At 39.5% G+C, this 12433-nt stretch overlaps 1 non-coding gene across 1 annotated transcript; it reads left to right on the forward strand.

Annotated features, from left to right (window-relative positions):
* Positions 1-6154: 6154 nt before the first annotated feature.
* LOC130959233 (small nucleolar RNA R71) lies at positions 6155-6262 on the forward strand. Its single transcript, XR_009078326.1, has one exon. It is a non-coding gene; the product is annotated as a small nucleolar RNA R71 (small nucleolar RNA).
* The last annotated feature ends 6171 nt before the right edge of the window (positions 6263-12433 follow it).

Genomic DNA, 12433 nt, shown 5'->3' on the forward strand with positions numbered 1-12433 from the left:
ATCTCAGTCAGGCAGACTCAAATGGTTATAGATGATATATGAATAAAACATAAAGATAAATATAGAGATACTTATGCAATTCATTGGTGGAAATTTCAGATAAGCGAATGGAGATGCTTTGTCCCTTTCGTCTCTCTGCTTTCCTACTGCCTTCATCCAATCCTTCTTACTCCTTTCCATGGCAAGCATTATGCAAGGGTTTCACCGTTGTCAGTGGCTACCTCCCATCCTCTCAGTGGAAATGTTCAACGCACCCTGTCACGGCACGGCTATCCAGCTGTCGGTTCTCGATCATGTCGGAATAGAATCCAGTGATTCTTTTGCGTCTGTCACTAACGCCCCACAATCGCGAGTTTAAAGCACGTCACAGTCATTCAATCATTGAATCCTACTCAGAATACCACAGACAAGGTTTAGACCTTCCAGATTCTCTTGAATGCCGCCATCAATTCTAGCCTATACCACGAAGACTCTGATCTCACGGAATGGCTGGCTCGGTTGTCAGGCGAGCGCTCGGTTGTCAGGCGATCAACCATGCGTCGTGTATCAGGAATTCAAGAGATATTCACTCAATCTAAGGTAGAACGGAGGTGGTTGTCAGTCACACGTTCATAGGTGAGAATGATGATGAGTGTCACGGATCATCACATTCATCAAGTTGAAGAACAAGTGATATCTTGGAATAAGAACAAGCTAAATTGAATAGAAGAACAATAGTAATTGTATTAATACTCGAGGTACAGCAGAGCTCCACACCTTAATCTATGGTATGTAGAAACTCCACCGTTGAAAATACATAAGAACAAGGTCTAGGCATGGTCGTGAGGCCAGCCCCATGATCTAAGATAGCTACCAAGATTCCAAGACATCAAATACAATAGCAAAAGGTCCTATTTATAGGGAACTAGTAGCTTAAGAATTACAAAGATGAGTAAATGACATAAAAATCCACTTCCGGACCCACTTGGTGTGTGCTTGGGCTGAGCATTGAAGCATTTTCATGTAGAGACTCTTCTTGGAGTTAAACGCCAGCTTTTATGCCAGTTTGGGCGTTTAACTCCCACTTTGGTGCCAGTTCCGGCATTTAACGCTGGGAAATCTGAAGGTGACTTTGAACGCCGGTTTGGGCCATCAAATCTTGGGCAAAGTATGGACTATCATATATTGCTGGAAAGCCCAGGATGTCTACTTTCCAACGCCGTTAAGAGCGCGCCAATTAAGCTTCTGTAGCTCTAGAAAATCCACTTCGAGTGCAGGGAGGTCAGAATCCAACAGCATCTGCAGTCCTTTTCAGTCTCTGAATCAGATTTTTGCTCAGGTCCCTCAATTTCAGCCAGAAAATACCTGAAATCACAGAAAAACACACAAACTCATAGTAAAGTCCAGAAAAGTGACTTTTAACTAAAAACTAATAAAAATATACTAAAAACTCAACTAAATATACTAAAAATATACTAAAAACAATGCCAAAAAGCGTATAAATTATCCGCTCATCACAACACCAAACTTAAATTGTTGCTTGTCCCCAAGCAACTGAAAATCAAATAAGATAAAAAGAAGAGAATATGCAATGAATTTCAAAAATATCTATGAAGATCAGTATTAATTAGATGAGCGGGGCTTTTAGCTTTTTGCCTCTGAATAGTTTTGGCATCTCACTTTATCCTTTAAAATTCAGAATGATTGGCTTCTTTAGGAACTCAGAATCCAGATAGTGTTATTGATTCTCCTAGTTAAGTATGATGATTCTTGAACACAGCTACTTTATGAGTCTTGGCCGTGACCCAAAGCACTCTGTCTTCCAGTATTACCACTGGATACATACATGCCACAGACACATAATTGGGTGAACCTTTTCAGATTGTGACTCAGCTTTGCTAGAGTCCCCAATTAGAGGTGTCCAGGGTTCTTAAGCACACTCTTTTGCCTTGGATCACAACTTTATTTTTACCCTTGCCTTTTGGTTTAAAGGGCTATTGGCTTTTTCTGCTTACTTTTTCTTTTTCTCTTCTATTTTTTTTTCGTTTTTCTCCTTCTTTTTTTTTTCGCTTGCTTCTTTTTTTTTCACTGCTTTTTCTTGCTTCAAGAATCATTTTTATGATTTTTCAGATCCTCAGTAACATGTCTCCTTTTTCATCATTCTTTCAAGAGCCAACAACTTTAACATTCATGAACCACAAATTCAAAAGACATATGCACTGTTTAAGCATACATTCAGAAACAAAAGTATTGCCACCACATCAAAATAATTAATCTGTTATAAAATCTGAAAGTCATGCAATTCTTCTCTTTTTCAATTAAGAACATTTTTCATTTAAGAAAGGTGATGGATTCATAGGACATTCATAACTTTAAGGCATAGATACTAATGATCATAAGGCACAAACATGGATAAACATAAAGCATAATTTTTGAAAAACAGAAAAATAAAGAACAAGGAGATTAAAGAACGGGTCCACCTTAGTGAAGGCGGCTTGTTCTTCCTCTTGAAGGTCTTATGGAGTGCTTGAGCTCCTCAATGTCTCTTCCTTGTCTTTGTTGCTCCTCTCTCATGATTCTTTGATCTTCTCTAATTTCATGGAGGAGAATGGAGTGTTCTTGGTGCTCCACCCTTAGTTGTCCCATGTTGGAACTCAATTCACCTAGGGAGGTGTTGATTTGCTCCCAATAGTTTTGTGGAGGAAAGTGCATCCCTTGAGGTATCTCAGAGATTTCATGATGAGTGGGGTCTCTTGTTTGCTCCATCCTTTTCTTAGTGATGGGCTTATCCTCATCAATGAGGATGTCTCCTTCTATGTCCACTCCAACTGAATAACAGAGGTGACAAATAAGATGAGGAAAGGCTAACCTTGCCAAGGTAGAGGACTTGTCCGCCACCTTATAGAGTTCTTGGGCTATAACCTCATGAACTTCCACTTCCTCTCCAATCATGATGCTATGAATCATGATGGCCCGGTCTACAGTAACTTCGGACCGGTTGCTAGTGGGAATGATTGAGCGTTGGATAAACTCTAACCATCCTCTAGCCACGGGCTTGAGGTCATGCCTTCTTAGTTGAACCGGCTTCCCTCTTGAATCTCTCTTCCATTGGGCGCCCTCTTCACAAATGTCAGTGAGGAATTGGTCCAACCTTTGATCAAAATTGACCCTTCTAGTGTAAGGGTGTTCATCTCCTTGCATCATGGGCAAGTTGAATGCCAACCTTACGTTTTCCGGACTAAAATCTAAGTATTTCCCCCGAATCATTGTAAGCCAATTCTTTGGATCCGGGTTCACACTTTGATCATGGTTCTTGGTGATCCATGCATTGGCATAGAACTCTTGAACCATTAAGATTCCGACTTGTTGAATGGGGTTGGTAAGAACTTCCCAACCTCTTCTTCGAATCTCATGTCGGATCTCCGGATATTCACTCTTTTTGAGTTTGAAAGGGACCTCGGGGATCACCTTCTTCAAGGCCACAACTTCATAGAAGTGGTCTTGATGCACCCTTGAGATGAATCTCTCCATCTCCCATGACTCGGAGGTGGAAGCTTTTGCCTTCCATTTTCTCTTTCTAGAGGTTTCTCCGGCCTTAGATGCCATAAATGGTTATGGAAAAATAAAAAGCAATGCTTTTACCACACCAAACTTAAAAGGTTTGCTCGTCCTCGAGCAAAAGAAGAAAGAAGAGAGTAGAAGAAGAAGAAATGGAGGAGAGGGAGATGGCTTTGTGGTTCGGCCAAAAGGGGAAGAAGTAGTGTTTAGGGTGTGTGAAAATGAAGGAGTGAAGATGGGTTTATATAAGGGTGAAGAGAGGGGTAGGGTTCGGCCATTATGGGTGGGTTTGGGAGGGAAAGTGGTTTGAATTTGAATGGTGAGGTAGGTGGGGTTTTATGAAGGATGGATGTGAGTGGTGAAGAGGATAGTGGGATTTGATAGGTGAGGGGTTTTTTGGGAAAGAGGTATTGAGGTGATTGGTGAATGGGTGAAGAAGAGAGAGGGTGGTGGGGTAGGTGGGGATCCTGTGGGGTCCACAGATCCTGAGGTGTCAAGGAAAAATCATCCCTGCACCAAGTGGCGTGCAAAAATGCACTTTGTGCCAATTCTGGCGTTAAACGCCGGGCTGGTGCCCATTTCTGGCGTTTAACGCCAGCTTCTTGCCCTTTTCTGGCATTTAACGCCAGTCTGGAGCCCCTTTCTGGCGTTAAACGCCCAGAATGGTGCCAGACTGGGCGTTAAACGCCCAACTGCTATCCTTACTGGCGTTTAAACGCCAGCAAGGCCTTCCTCCAGGGTGTGCTGTTTTTCTTCCTGTTTTTCATTCTGTTTTTGCTTTTTTAATTGATTTTGTGACTTTTCATGATCATCAACCTACAAAAAAACATAAAATAACAAAGGAAAATAGATAAAATATAACATTGGGTTGCCTCCCAACAAGTGCTTCTTTAATGTCAGTAGCTTGACAGAGGGCTCTCATAGAGCCTCACAGATACTCAGAGCAATGTTGGAACCTCCCAACACCAAACTTAGAGTTTGAATGCGGGGGTTCAACACCAAACTTAGAGTTTGGTTGTGGCCTCCCAACACCAAACTTAGAGTTTGACTGTGGGGGCTCTGTTTGGCTCTGATTTGAGAGAAGCTCTTCATGCTTCCTCTCCATGGTGACAGAGGGATATCTTTGAGCCTTAAACACAAAGGATTCTTCATTCACTTGAATGATTAGTTCACCTCTGTCAACATCAATCACAGCCTTTGCTGTGGCTAGGAAAGGTCTGCCAAGGATGATGGATTCATCCATGCACTTCCCAGTCTCTAGGACTATGAAATCAGCAGGGATGTAATGGTCTTCAATCTTCACCAAAACATCCTCTACAAGTCCATAAGCTTATTTTCTTGAGTTGTCTGCCATCTCTAGTGAGATTCTTGCAGCTTGTACCTCAAAGATCCCTAGCTTCTCCATTACAGAGAGAGGCATGAGGTTTACACTTGACCCTAAGTCACACAGAGCCTTCTTGAAGGTCAAGGTGCCTATGGTACAAGGTATTGAAAACTTCCCAGGATCTTGTCTCTTTTGAGGTAATTTCTGCCTAGACAAGTCATCCAGTTCTTTGGTGAGCAAAGGAGGTTCGTTCTCCCAAGTCTCATTACCGAATAACTTGTCATTTAGCTTCATGATTGCTCCAAGGTACTTAGCAACTTGCTCTTCAGTGACATACTCATCCTCTTCAGAGGAAGAATACTCATCAGAGCTCATGAATGGCAGAAGTAGATCCAATGGAATCTTTATGGTCTCAGTGTGAGCCTCAGATTCCCATGGTTCCTCATTAGGGAACTCATTGGAGGCCAGTGGACGTCCATTGAGGTCTTCCTCAGTGGCGTTCACTGCCTCTTCCTCCTCTCCAAATTCGGCCATGTTGATGGCCTTGCACTCTCCTTTTGGATTTTCTTCTGTATTGCTTGGAAGAGTACTAGGAGGAAGTTCAGTAACTTTCTTACTCAGCTGGCCCACTTGTGCCTCCAAGTTCCTAATGGAGGACCTTGTTTCAGTCATGAAACTTTGAGTGGTTTTGATTAGATCAGAGACCATGGTTGCTAAGTCAGAGTGGTTCTGCTTAGAATTCTCTATCTGTTGCTGAGAAGATGATGGAAAAGGCTTGCCATTGCTAAACCTGTTTCTTCCACCATTATTGTTATTGAAACCTTATTGAGGTCTCTCTTGATCCTTCCATGAGAGATTTGGGTGATTTCTCCATGAAGAATTATAGGTGTTTCCATAGGGTTCTCCCATGTAATTCACCTCTTCCATTGAAGGGTTCTCAGGATCATAAGCTTCTTCCTCAGATGAAGCATTCTTAGTACTGCCTGGTGCATTTTGCATTCCAGACAGACTTTGAGAAATCAAATTGACTTGCTGAGTCAATATTTTGTTCTGAGCCAATATGGCATTCAGAGTATCAATCTCAAGAACTCCTTTCTTCTGATTCGTCCCACTGTTCACAGGATTCCTTTCAGAAGTGTACATGAATTGGTTATTTGCAACCATTTCAATTAGTTCTTGAGCTTCTGTAGGCGTCTTCTTCAGATGAAGAGATCCTCCAGCAGAGCTATCCAATGACATCTTGGACAGTTCAGAGAGACCATCATAGAAAATACCTATGATGCTCCATTCAGAAAGCATGTCAGAAGGACATTTTCTGATCAATTATTTGTATCTTTCCTAAGCTTCATAGAGGGATTCTCCTTCCTTCTGTCTGAAGGTTTGGACTTCCACTCTAAGCTTACTCAATTTTTGAGGTGGAAAGAACTTTGCCAAGAAGGCATTGACTAGCTTTTCCCAAGAGTTCAGGCTGTCTTTAGGTTGTAAGTCCAACCATATCCTAGCTCTGTCTCTTACAGCAAAAGGGAATAGCATAAGTCTGTAGACCTCAGGGTCAACCCCATTAGTCTTGACAGTGTCACAGATTTGCAAGAATTCAGCCAAAAACTGAAGAGGATCTTCCAATGGAAGTCCATGGAAATTGCAATTTTGTTGCATTAGAGAAACTAATTGAGGCTTAAGCTCAAAGTTGTTTGCTCCAATGGCAGGGATAGAGATGCTTCTCCCATAGAAGTCGGGAGTAGGTGCAGTAAAGTCACCCAGCACCTTCCTTGCATTGTTGGCATTGTTGTTGTTTTTGGCTGCCATGTCTTCTTCTTCTCTGAAGATTTCTGTTAGGTCCTCAGAGAGTTGTGCCTTAACTTCTCTTAGCTTTCGCTTCAAGGTCCTTTCAGGTTCAGGGTCAGCCTCAGCAAGAATGCCTTTGTCTTTGTTCTTGCTCATATAAAAGAGAAGAGAACAAGAAAATGTGGAATCCTCTATGTCACAGTGTAGAGATTCCTTGAGGTGTCAGAGGAACAGAAAAATAGAAGAAAGAGGTAGAAGAATTCGAACTTAGTGAGATAGAGTTCGAATTGTGCATTGAGGAGGAGTGATACTCCATAAATAGAAGGATGTGAGAAGAGGGGAAGAGATTTTTCGAAAATTAATTAAAAAGGTTTTAAAAACATTTTGAAAAAGATTTTGAAGAAGATATGATTGAAAACTTTTTTTTTTTGAAAAAGATGTGATTAAAAAATATGATTGAAAAACAATTTAAAAAGATTTGATTTTAAAAATTAATGACTTGCCTAACAAGAAAAGATATGATTCAAACATTAAACCTTTCTCAACAGAAAAGGCAACATACTTGAATTGTTCAATCAAATCATTAATTGTTAGCAAGTATCTTTGAAAAAGGAAAGAAATTGATTTTGAAAAAGATTTGATTGAAAAGATTTGATTTGAAAAAGATTTGATTTTGAAAAACTTTGAAAACTTGAAAAAAATTTGCATTAAAAACAGAATCTTCCCTCTTGTGCCATCCTGGCGTTAAACGCCCAGAATGGTGCACATTCTGGCGTTTAACGCCCAAAGCTCTACCCTTTTGGGGGTTAAACGCCCAGCCAGGCACCCTGGCTGGCGTTTAAACGCCAGTTTTTCCTTCTTCACTGGGCGTTTTGAACGCCCAGCTTTTTCTGTATAATTCCTCTGTTGCATGTTCTGAATCTTCAGTTCCCTGTACTATTGACTTGAAAATAGAACCAAGATCAAATAAACAATGCATGCAAGACACCAAACTTAAAATGAGACATTAGACTTGACAAGAAACATAAAATATTTTTGGTTTTTATGATTTTTATAATTTTTTTTTATTTTTTTTTTCGAAAATTAAGTGGAAAAGAAAATAAAGGTATCAAAATTCTTAATGAGAATTCCAGGAATCATGCAATGTTAGTCTAAAGCTTCAGTATAAAGGAATTAGACATGGATAGCCAAGCTTCAGCAGGACATTGCATTCAAGAGCTAAATTGATGAGAATCAATCAGCTTTGGTGATAATAAGAACATCACCTTGAAACACTAGAATTCATTCTTAAGAACTCTGAAAAATACCTAATCTAAGCAACAAGATGAACCGTCAGTTGTCCATACACGAAACAATCCCCGGCAACGGCGCCAAAAACTTGGTATGCGAAATTGTGATCACTACTTTTCACAACTCAAATAATCCCTAGTAACGGCCCCAAAGACTTGGTTCTCAATACCATGGCATAAACACAACTTCGCACAACTAACCAGCAAGTGCACTGGGTCGTCCAAGTAATAAACCTTACGCGAGTAAGGGTCGATCCCACGGAGATTGTTGGTATGAAGCAAGCTATGGTCACCTTGTAAATCTCAGTCAGGCAGACTCAAATGGTTATAGATGATATATGGATAAAACATAAAGATAAAGATAGAGATACTTATGCAATTCATTGGTGGGAATTTCAGATAAGCGAATGGAGATGTTTTGTCCCTTCCGTCTCTCTGCTTTCCTACTGCCTTCATCCAATCCTTCTTACTCCTTTCCATGGCAAGCATTATGCAAGGGTTTCACCGTTGTCAGTGGCTACCTCCCATCCTCTCAGTGGAAATGTTCAACGCACCCTGTCACGGCACGGCTATCCAGCTGTCGGTTCTCGACCATGTCGGAATAGAATCCAGTGATTCTTTTGCGTCTGTCACTAACGCCCCACAATCGCGAGTTTGAAGCACGTCACAGTCATTCAATCATTGAATCCTACTCAGAATACCACAGACAAGGTTTAGACCTTCCGGATTCTCTTGAATGCCGCCATCAATTCTAGCCTATACCACGAAGACTCTGATCTCACGGAATGGCTGGCTCGGTTGTCAGGCGAGCGCTCGGTTGTCAGGCGATCAACCATGCGTCGTGTATCAGGAATCCAAGAGATATTCACTCAATCTAAGGTAGAATGGAGGTGGTTGTCAGTCACACGTTCATAGGTGAGAATGATGATGAGTGTCACGGATCATCACATTCATCAAGTTGAAGAACAAGTGATATCTTGGAATAAGAACAAGCTGAATTGAATAGAAGAACAATAGTAATTGCATTAATACTCGAGGTACAGCAGAGCTCCACACCTTAATCTATGGTGTGTAGAAACTCCACCATTGAAAATACATAAGAACAAGGTCTAGGCATGGCCGTGAGGCCAGCCCCATGATCTAATATAGCATAAGACTAAAGATAGCTACCAAGATTCCAAGACATCAAATACAATAGCAAAAGGTCCTATTTATAGGGAACTAGTAGCTTAAGAATTACAAAGATGAGTAATTGACATAAAAATCCACTTCCGGGCCCACTTGGTGTGTGCTTGGACTGAGCATTGAAGCATTTTCGTGTAGAGACTCTTCTTGGAGTTAAACGCCAGCTTTTATGCCAGTTTGGGCGTTTAACTCCCACTTTGGTGCCAGTTCCGGCGTTTAACGCTGGGAAATCTAAAGGTGACTTTGAACGCCGGTTTGGGCCATCAAATCTTGGGAAAAGTATGGCCTATCATATATTGCTGGAAAGCCCAGGATGTCTACTTTCCAACGCCGTTAAGAGCGCGCCAATTGGGTTTCTGTAGCTCCAGAAAATCCACTTCGAGTGCAGGGAGGTCAGAATCCAACAGCATCTGCAGTCCTTTTCAGTCTCTGAATCAGATTTTTGCTCAGGTCCCTCAATTTCAGCCAGAAAATACCTGAAATCACAAAAAAACACACAAACTCATAGTAAAGTCCAGAAAAGTGACTTTTAACTAAAAACTAATAAAAATATACTAAAAACTCAACTAAATATACTAAAAACATACTAAAAGCAATGCCAAAAAGCGTATAAATTATCCGCTCATCAATTTACCGGGTGCACGGGTGATAATTGTGAAAATTTGATAGTTGTTCCTTAAGAATTGAGGAGGATGATCATTTTGCTATGTATGCGCGGTTGGTTCTTTTATATGAGAAGTGCATGTTTATTTGATTAATACCAATGCTCTTTTACTTGAGTTGCTGGGTTCAGCATGCACATCCTCCGCATGTTTATTATGTTATGTGCTTTGAAATTTGTTTAGTATAATTATGCTTGATTAGAAATTGGGTTTGTTTTATGTCTTTGAGACTGGGTGCATGGGTGATATTTTGGTGAAATGAGTTAGCTGGTACTGAAGTCCTAAGGAAGATGTTCATTTTATCTTTTATGTGGATGTTCATTAAATAATTAGTTTAAACTTAGTTTAATTATTACTGATTTGACATAATTAACTTAGTTTCAGTAGTATGCATTCATTATATTTTGCTAATTAAAATGCATGGTTATTCTATTGTTCGTTGGATGCTTATTTTCAAATGAGATTGTAAAGTTCGGATTTTGTGAAACCTAACCTTTTGTTGGTTCTTAGCAGATCATAAATCCACTTGATTTGTGCTACTAAAAAGCATAGCCAGATGGAAAAAAAGATAATATGCAGTTTATTGTTGTTAGCTTTGACTTCAACATGATTGTACTTGTTTCTTACAGCTACTTTCTTTATTGACAGAAACTAATAGAGACGTGTTGTTCACCTTTCTACATGAGCGGGTCACTTGAAAAAAAAACAATGGCGAAGTGAAGCTGGATAAAATCGAAGCTATATGATTCGGATTCCTGAAGTGAATTCCCTACTGGCCTGTGAAATAAGACATCATGGTTCAGCTAGCAAGGGCCTACGATGTAGGAACAAGCACATTGAGGGTATATGTCGACAACATTCGCATTAACGCTGAGTTGATTGGGCGGGTTTTAGATATCCCTTTTGGCGGTGAGTTTGTCTTTTATATTAAGTAGCCTTTGTTGTGTCTAGTCATTCGATTTTGATGTTTCTATTATAACGGTAATTGTATGTATTTGGATGTTTAAATAATATAGACGACGACTTCCCCGATTTCAATAAAAAGAATGTTGACCATGTGGCTATCAAAGGAGAGTTCCAGAGAAGAATGACCACTAAATTGTGCAATTTCGTCTACAGCTATCCAATGAAAACCGAAGCAGACATGATGGAGTTCAGACAACATTTCATCTTAGTAGTCTTAAAGATGTTCCTGTGCCCAATAACTCAACAAACAATCTCGCTGTGACACTTACCCCCGATCCTTGATATATCAGACCCAAGTAGATTTAATTGGCCGTTGAAAACTTTAAAAGGTTGGAAAAGACAATCGAAAATATAAAGTTAAAAAGTAGCAAACATGCTTGGGTTACATGTTCGCTCTATTGGTATGTTACATTATTAAACTACTCTTAGATGCAGCATATCATCCATGTTGCAAACCATAAATTATTACCTCCTTCTTTCAAGGTATTATACTTCCACTGACTGAAACATAATTTGCTCGATGACTATCAAGAACTGGAGCCAATAATCGTTGCCTGGACTGCCGCTGAACTCGAGAAGAAGGTAACTAATGTTCTTTCTAAGGTACTAACTTAACGAGTTTTTCTTTATATTGTACTATGATACCTTGCTTCCACATTAATGGTTTGATTTTTATAACTGGGACGTTTTTTCCCATGACTAATTTGGATGCTTACTATCGGATACATTGGATCTTTATAAATCAGGAATGCATCACAGACAAAGCTAAAAGAGCTGAAGAAATTAATGGATGAGCACTTAAGATAACAAAAAAAAAAAAAAAAAACAGACTCCAAAAAAGCACACTCAAAGAGGGCATGAAAAACTTTAGTGCCTCCCTTATAAGTACCTATTGGAATTTGATTAAGCTCTATTGATTATCTTTCAAGTAAGAGAATGATGTCAGGTTGAAGTAAGTAGATAATTTACTAGTTTGGTGTAGGTTTTCCTAATTGTAAAAGCTGGTATGTATTTCGGTGTGCATTGGATCTTTTGTACGGTTACAATTTTAGTATACTTGCATGAACAATTGCATGGTTATTTTCTAATTTTCTGAATTATCCAAATAGGGAAGCACTAGTGCCAGAGAGAGCAAGGAGGAATCCATGAAAAGGCAGCTCCGTAAGTCTACAACAAAACCACCCACAAAACGAGGACACACACAATAATTGGAAAAATAGATAGTGGCCCCTAAGGTGAGTACATTTTATTGTGTTTATAGATTTCATTCTCTATCACGTAACTTGTCTTTATGATATAGTTGGATGTTACTTGGACAAGGTCAACTAGATGTTCATTTTAGCATTATAATAGATGTATTTTAATTTTATTCAGAATCATATTCTTCTGCTTTATTTTATATTAGTTTTGCTAGGTAGACAATGACTTTTGTGAACAATGGACTCTAGAAATGACCCAATAAAGTAAAAAAATACTCCACCCCCAAATTTCTTCCTAAATCCTAACATTAGGATAACCATCTGCATACCTAATGAATTGAACATCCAGCATATCCATTATTCACATTGTTTAATATTCTCATTGTCTCCTTATTCTTTTCTATTTTATCTACATTTTTGAATAGATTGCTTATTTCTATTTTGTGTCTTATTGGATATTTAAAACACGGGAAATCTTGAAAGGTA

This window comes from Arachis stenosperma, chromosome 10 (genome assembly GCF_014773155.1).
Source record: "Arachis stenosperma cultivar V10309 chromosome 10, arast.V10309.gnm1.PFL2, whole genome shotgun sequence".
NCBI lineage: Eukaryota > Viridiplantae > Streptophyta > Magnoliopsida > Fabales > Fabaceae > Arachis > Arachis stenosperma.